We start from the raw sequence: 8,704 nt of genomic DNA, 5'->3' as shown, positions 1-8,704 counted from the left end.
GTTGTTCAGTCTCCATGTGTTTGAATATTTTATGTGGTTTCTTTTGTTGTTAGTTCTAGTTTTATTCTATTGTGATCTGATATGACATAGGGGTTATTTCAATTTTCTTGAATTTGTTGAGACTTGCTGTGTGTCCTAAAATATGATCTATTTTGGAGAAAGTTCCACAAGCTGCAGAAAAGAATATGCATTGCATTGTTGTTAGATGGAATACTCTGCAGATGTCTATTATGTCCATTTGGTCTAACATGTGAAGTCGCTTTTATGCTTCTTTATTGATCTTTTGCCTGGATGACCTACCTATTGGTGGAAATGGGGTATTTGGGTCTTCCACTATCACTATTGTTAGGTCCCTGCCATCCATAGGGTGGGAAGAAAGTCCCGAAGCTATGTAATCTTTAACCAGGCCCCCTGGCCCATAACTGCTTGCATAATCTCCCTGCTTGCAAAACTACAGAAAACTTCCTGTTTTTCAACTAGCTGTACCACCGAGCCATTCCACCTGGTGATCACTGACAATCAGAGCCCAAAAACCCAGTTGTTCTCTGAAACAGATACCCTCCCCACTTTGATGGTTGGTCCCTCCTATAAAGCCCACAACCCAGTCTACCTGGGATGCTGCACTCTGAACCCAAGAGACAGCCCAGCAGTTGGCCTCCAATAAATCTTTCTTTTCTACACGTGGTGCGGTCTCTGTTTGGCAGTTCCTTACAACTGTGTTAGGGTCTATCTGTGCTCTTAGGTCCACTAGTGTTTTTTAATGTAGTTGTGTACCCCTATATTTTGTGCATATATGTTATGAATTGATATTTCCTCTTGATGAATTATTCATTTAATTAATATGAAGTGACTTTCATTGTCTCTTCTGACTGATTTTAGTCTGAAGTCTATTTTGTCAAATGTGATTATACCTATTCCTGTCTGTTTATGGGATCCATTTGCTTGGAAAACCTTTTTCCACCCTTTGACTCTAAGGCAGTGTTTATTTTTTTCAAGATAAGAGAAAAATCTCTGTGAAGATAAGGTATCTCTCTGAAGATAAGAGCCTCTGGTAAGCAACATACGGTTAGGACTTGTTTTTTAACCAAGTTTGCTATTCTATATCTTTTGATTGAGGCATCGGGGGCCTTTACATTCAATGTTAGCATTGAGAGGTTCGTGGCATCCAGTCATTTTTATTCTCCTTGTTTACTGATCTGGTTGGTCAAAGGGGTTTGTTCTTTCTTTCATCTTCCTGTCTCACTGTAGTTTCTACTTCTGTGTGTAAGAGTCCTTCAAGTATTTTCTGTGGTGCTGACATGGTAGACATAAATTCTTTTAGTTTTTCCTTGATGTGGAGAGTTTTAATTTCTCCTTCAATTAAGAAGGATAGTTTTGCTGGATAGACAAGTCTAGATTAACAGTTGTTTTCTTTCAGGGCCTGAAATATGTCTTTTTGTGACCTTCTTGCGTTTAGAGCTTGTGTTGAGAAATCTGCCATTATTTAATGAGTTTGCATTTATATGTGACTTGTCTTTTCTCTTTTGCAGCTTTCAGTATTCTTTCTTTGTTCTGTATGTTGAGTGTTTTGATTATGATATGTCTGCATGCATTTCTTTTTTTGTCCTGATGGATTGGTGCTCTGTAAGCTTACTGCACCTGGATGTTCTTTTCTTTCTCAAGGTTGGGGAAAGTTTCAGGTATTATTTTATTGAATAGGTTGTCTGTATCTTAGTTTGTATCTCTTTTCCTTCTTCTATAACCATGATTCATAGGTTTGGTCTTTTCATGATGTACCAGATATCTTGCAAGTTCCGTTCATTTTTTCTTAGGATTTTTCCCTATTCTTTTACTGTCTGATCTAATTCTTCTATTCTGTCTTCTGTTCTTGATACTTTATTTTCAACATTTTCCAGTCTGCTCACCAAGCTTATCATTCAGATTTTTATTTGAGATATTGAGCTGTTCATTTCAGATTGATTCTTTTTCAGGATTTCTGTATCTTTCTCTTTCACATACTACATGGTCTTCTTAAGTTCATTCATCTATTTGTTTGAATTCTCTTTGAGCTCTTTTAGTTGTTTATTCATATCCTTTTTGAGATCAGATAGTAGATTTTTGGCTCTTTGAGTTCATTTATCGTTCTTTCTATTGTTTTTGGAATTCAATATTTAATATTTCCTTCTCTTCACTGTTGTTTAGATCCTTAGTGGTGGAGTTGACTTTTGAGGGGGAGTTATTGTCTTGTTGCTTCATGTTTCTGCACTGAGATTTATGCATCTGAAGTTGTTTTTTTGTTTGGTTTTCCAGTCCCTGTGCTCCTGTGGTAGGGGATTTAATAAGACATGGGTAGTAGTTGAACTCTATTGTGTTTCCTTGTCTCAAAATGAGGAGTTAGTGGTTCAATATCAATCCCTTCAGCTTCTTATTCTCAAGATGTTGAATTCTATTCCCTGTTCCACTTGGGGAAAGAAGGTTTAGATACTAAAGCTGTCTCATCTATTGAACTTCAGCCTTGAAGTTGAAGTAATCCCTGATGAAGATTACTTCATTACTGTTCCAGCATGTTTGGTTTTCAATTGGAGCAAAGATGAGTCTTCCTGGTCCTGGAAGAAGCCTGTAGTTATGCACCAAGCATAGGGCTTTGTCTAGATGACAACCAACCTCTGGTAGGGTGGGAGGTGTAGCTACTTGATGCTAGTACTGTCACACTGTGACCTATTCCCTGTGATCTCTGTGGGCTACTGCTGGGTTGCAGTTAATTTTCCCTGTTGGGTACCTATCCTTCAGGTCTTCTACTGGTGTTCACATGAGCTCAGGTGAGGGTCTCACTGCCACCACAGTGGGAGTTGATTGGACTCCAGTGGAGAGGAGGGTCGCATTCACCCCCAGGAAGATCACCATGGCTCCAGAGAAGGCTTTTGATTTGGACCACAACACAGTGTGGCTTCATTTCTGCTCACTGGTCCCCACAGTTCCCCTCAGCAGATGCCTGCTGGGTGCCTTTGTTGTTTGGGAACCAACCTTCTACATGGAGTTCTTGTGTTGAAGGTTTCAGCTCTCTCCCAGCCATGCTGCTAATGTTGTGGGAAATACAAGCCTGCAAATGTTTCTCCATATATTCTTTTGCTTTAATAAGTTTAGGTTCAGGCAGAGTTCTGCTTGCTGCCTGTGGAACCTGGGACGTTACTTTCTAAGGCCTGTGGCTTCCACATTTCTTCAAATTTGTAGAGTTCTGCCCAGAATTTGGAGCTGTCAGCAAACTGCCATCTTGAATCTCTAACTTTCTATTTCTCTGCTATAACTATATAGAACTCTCTCATATTAGTACCTCCTATTCCTACCTCCCATTCTCCCTATCTTCTTACTCTCTACCTTTCCCCACACCAATCCCTTAAATTATTCAATTTCCAATTCTTATACTGTTCAAACATTGTTAAGTTTCTGATCATTATATTAGGAAAGCAGAGTTTTGTTACCATACAATCTTAGTGGAATAAGCATTTCCAATTGTTTTTTGCTCATTCAAATATTTGGTTTATTGCTGAAATATTCACCTTTGTAATGCAGTATGTTCTCACACATGTGTGAGGAAGTAAAAGAGAAACTTAGCTCAACAGACATATCACAGTGTAGAAATTTAAACTTGAAAAACCCAGGCAGTGTCACCTTTCCAAAATCCCTTACCAACAAACAACCAAATCCAAAGATAATGAGTTGACTGAATTGTCTGATAGGGAGTTCAGAAGTCAACTGTCAAAAATGATCAAAGACCTCAAAGAGGATTCAAATAAACAGATAAATAAAGTAAGGAAGTCAATTTGAAACCTTGACAGGAAAGTCAGCAACATGGAAGAGAAATTCATCAAGGAAATATAAATTGTGAAAAAAAGGTAATGTTAGAAATAAAAAACTCAATAAATCAAATAAAAACCACAGAAGATAATATTATAAGTAGACAAGATCAAGCAGAAGAAAGAATATCAAAGATGGAGGACAAGATTGAGGAGATATTGCACACAGACAGTCAAAAAATAAGAAATGAATGCCTATGATTACAGTATACTGAAATGATTAAACACAGTGCATTATTTATGTTGACTTTGAGAGACAGTAATTGTGACTGAGCATCTGTTCCTGTCACCCTTGCCTCCTAACTCGCAGAAATCATGCATGAGTTGATCTCCATTCATATTGAGGAGTCAGATTGACAATGCTTACTGGGACCTCTACTACCTGTAACATAGCATTCAGTCTGATGATCAGTTACCAAGTTACTAGACCATTAGGGGAGGAGATGACGCCTTCAACACCTCCATCAGTGAGACAGGCACTGGCAAGAATGTGCCAGGGAAGTGTTTGCATTCCTGGAAATCATAGTCATTGATGAAGTTCACACAAGTACCTATCACCAGCTTTTCCACCCTGAGAAGCTCATCACAAAGGGACATGCTGCCAATAACTATGCCTGTGGGCATTACACCATTGGCAAAGAGATTGTTGACCTTGTCTTGGACTGAATTCACAAGTTAGTTAGTTGAACAGTGCACAGGTTTTCAGGGCTTCCTGGTTTTCTGCACCTTTGATGGAGGAATTGGCTCTGGGTTTACCTACCTGCTGATAGAATGTGTCTCTGTTGATATGGCAAGAAGTCCAAGCTGGAGCTCTCAATTTATCTACCCCTCCAGGTTTTGACAGCTGTAGTTGAGCCCTACAACTCCATCTTCACCATTCACACCCCCTGGAGAACTCTGATTATGCCTTCATGGTAGACAATGAGGCGTCTACAACATCTGTTGTAAAAATCTTGATACTGAACACCCAACCTCCACTTACCTTAACTGCATTATTAACCAGATTGTGTCTTCCATCACTGCACCTTTCAGATTTGATGAACCTTAAATGTTGACATGAAAGAATTAGAGACCAATCTGGTACCCTATCTCAGAATCCACTTCCCTCTTGCCACATATGTTCCTGTCATCTCTGCTGAGAATGCTTTCGGTAGCAAAGATCACCAAAGCTTGCTTTGAATGAAGCAATTAGATGGTGAAATGTGCCCCTCAATGTGATAAATACATGGCCTGTTGTCCCATGGTGATATCATTCCCAAAGATGTTAATGTTTTCAGTGCCATCATCAAGATAAAGCACAGCATCTAGTTTCTGGATTGGTGGCCCACTGGCTTCAAATTTGGCAACAATTACCAGCCTTTCATGTGGTACCTGTTGGAGACCTTGCCAAAGTACAGTGAATTGTGTGCATCCTGAGCAATACCACAACCATTTCTGAGTCATGGGCTCATTGGACCAAGTATTTGACCTGATATATGCTGAGCATGCATTTGTTCATTGGTATGTTAGTGAGGGAATGGAGGAAGTAGAATTTTCTGAGGCCAGTGAGGACATGGTTGCTCTAAAGAAGGATTGTGAGGAGGTTGGTGTTGATTCTGCTGAAGGAGAGACTAAGGGAAAAATGAGAGAAATACTAATTATCCATTGTTTATGGCTCTGCAACATGTCATACTCCCAGAACTTCAGCTTCAGTTTTAAGTGACAGGAATTCAGATTTTCTGATTGTTCCATTGTGATCATGTCTGTCTTTCTCCATGTGTGCTTGGAAGATTTTTTTCCCATTATATCTCCTAGTGAAAGCTTTAAGGAAAAAAACAAAAGCAAACACTCCAAAACAAATCTATAATGAGTAAGGAGATTGAGACAGTTATGAAGAAACTCCCAACACAGAAAAGCCCAGGCCCAGATGGACTCACTGCTGAATTCTCCCAGACATTTAAAGAAGAACTAACACCACTGTTCCTCAAACTATTCCAAAAAAATGCAAAGACTACTACCAAACTCATACTATGAAGCCAGTATTACTTTAATACCAAAGCCAGTTAAAGACACATCAAAAAAGAAAGTTATAGGCCAATAACCCTGAGAACATAGACACAAATAAAATACTTGCAAACTGAATCCAACAACGCATTGAAAAGATCACACATCATGATCAAGTAGGGTTCATTCCTGACATGCAAGAATGAGTCAACATACCCAAATCAGTAAATGTAATACCACACATAAACAAAGTCAAGGACAAAATCCACAAGATTATCTTAATCCATGCAGAAAATGCCTTTGACAAAATTCAGCATCCTTTCATGATAAAGCTCTGAAGAAAGTATGAGTAGAAGGAACATAGTCAGTATTATAAAGGCTTCATATGACAAACCTGTAACCAACATCAATCATACAAAATGGGAAAAACCTAAATCATTTGCTCTAAAATCAAGAATGAGATGGTGTCCACTCTCCCCACTCTTATTCAAAATAGTGCTAGAATCCTAGCCAGACCAATAAGGCAAGACAAAGTAATATAAAGGATTAAAATAGGGAAGGAACACATCAAAGTATCCCTATTCAAAGATGATATAATCTTAAGCCTAAGAAACTTAAAAATCCATTTGAAAAACTCTTTTATCTCATAAATATGTTCAGCAAAGTAACAGGATATAAAATCAACATACAAAATCAGTATCATTTCTATATACCAACAATGAACAGACTCAGAAAGAAATCAGAAAACAATACAATTCACAATAGCATCAAAAAAACTTGTGACTAGATATAAATTTAATGAGGGAAGTGAAAGGCCTATGCAATGAAAACTATAAGTTGTCAAATAAACTGAAGAAGACAGTCAAAGATAGAAGGCCATGCTATGCTCATAGATTGGCAGAATCAATGTGAAAATGGGTAAAATACTGAAAGGAATCTATATGTTCAATGGAAACCCCATCAAATTTCCAATGACACTCTTCACAGAGATAAAAAAAATCATCCTAAAGTTCACATGGAAGCACAAAAGATGTTGAGTAGCCAAAGAAATCCTAAGGAGAAATAAGAGCAATGCTGGATGTATCACAATAGCTGAATTCAAACTATACTACAAGAACTTTAGTAATAAAAACAGCATAGTACTGTCACAAAAAACAGACAAGAAGACAAGACCAATAGAACAGAATAGAAGACCCAGACACAAACCAATGTAGCTACAGCCACTTGAATTTTGGCAAAAACATAAAAAGCACGTATTGGAGAAAGATAGCCAAGATAGCTTCTTCAATAAAAGATGCTACAGAAATTGGATATCCACATGTAGAAGATTGAAAGTAGATCCCAGACTCTCACTCTGTACTAATATCAATTCAAAGTGGATCAAAGATGTTAATGTAAGACCTAAAACTGTGAAACTACTACTGGAAGGAACAAGGAAAGCACTGGATCATATAGGCAAGGCAATAACTTCCAGAATAGTATTTCAATAGCATCAAACTTAAAAGATTCTGCACAGCAAAGGATACAGTCACTAGACCAAAAAGACAGCCCACCTAATGGCATGGAGAAAATCTTTGCCAGCTGTACCTCTAACAAGGGATTGATAACCAGAATTTATGGGGAGCTCAAAAATATAACCCCATAAAGAATCACTCCCAATGAATAAATGGGTAATTGAACAGAACAATTATCAAAGAAGTAAGATGACTAATAAATGTATGAAGAAATGATCAGCATCCCTGATCCTGAAGTAAATGCAATTCAAAACAACATGGAGATTTCACCTCACTCTAGTCAGCATAGCTACCATTAAAACACAAACAACAACAAATTCTGGTAAGAATGAGGTGGGGAAAGGAACTCCTACACTCTGCTGTAAATTAGTGAAATCACTATGAAATTCAGTATGGAGGTTCCTCGAAAAACTAAAAATACACCACCATGTGATCCAGCAATACCACTCCTGGGCATATATTCAAAGGAATATAGTCAGGATACAATAGAGACACTTACATGTCTCTGTTTATTGCAGCACTATTCACAATATCTAAACTTTGGAAACACCCAAATGCCCTACAACTGATGAATGGATTAAGAAAATGTGAGATATATATATAGATAGATATAGATATAGATAGATAGATAATAGATAGATATAGATAGATAGATATGTGTATGTGTGTGTATGAATATATATATATATATATATACACATGCATAATACAATGGAGTATTATCAGCCATAAAGAAGAAAGAAATTATATTGTTTGCAGGTATATGAATGGACCTGGAAATCATGATGTTAAGCAAAGTAAGCCAGGTTCAGAGGACAAAGACCACATGTTTTCCCTCAAATGTGGAAGCTAGATCTAAAAGTTAAATACATACATCTATATACACATTATATATATATATATATATATATACATATGTGTTTATATGTATATTTGCATATACATATATATGTATATAGAAACTCATATGTAAATTTAGGGAGAGAGAACATGGAACATGATTGTAACAGTGAACTGTCTGAGGGACTACTGGAAAGCAGAATAGGAAAAGAGAATGATAGAGAGTGAATAATATAAAAATGCATTGCATCTGTGTATGAAGTTGTTATAATAAAATGCACTGCAATCTGTTGAATGAGAGGGAAGCAGGACAATAGAGAAAGAATAAGCTATAGAGGGTGCAACATAGGCTCATGTGAAATGCCATGATGAAACTCCTTTGAATAATTAATATACATTTAAAGAAATGAAAGATATGAAAGTCCTTCTAGGGGATGGGTACCAGTGGTACAGGGGAGAGTAATTGGAAAGGATAAAGAAGAGTTAATATGGTCAATGTACTTTGTATATCAGCATGAAAATAGAACAATGAAG

The 8,704-nt window shown here is 37.3% G+C and overlaps 1 pseudogene; it reads left to right on the top strand.

The window, feature by feature from the left end:
- The first annotated feature begins 4,148 nt into the window (after positions 1–4,148).
- Positions 4,149–5,681, top strand: LOC109674792 (tubulin alpha-1B chain pseudogene; annotated as a pseudogene).
- The last annotated feature ends 3,023 nt before the right edge of the window (positions 5,682–8,704 follow it).

Source organism: Castor canadensis, chromosome 5 (assembly GCF_047511655.1).
Source record: "Castor canadensis chromosome 5, mCasCan1.hap1v2, whole genome shotgun sequence".
Lineage (NCBI taxonomy): Eukaryota > Metazoa > Chordata > Mammalia > Rodentia > Castoridae > Castor > Castor canadensis.
This window is presented reverse-complemented; position numbering and strand designations above follow the sequence as displayed.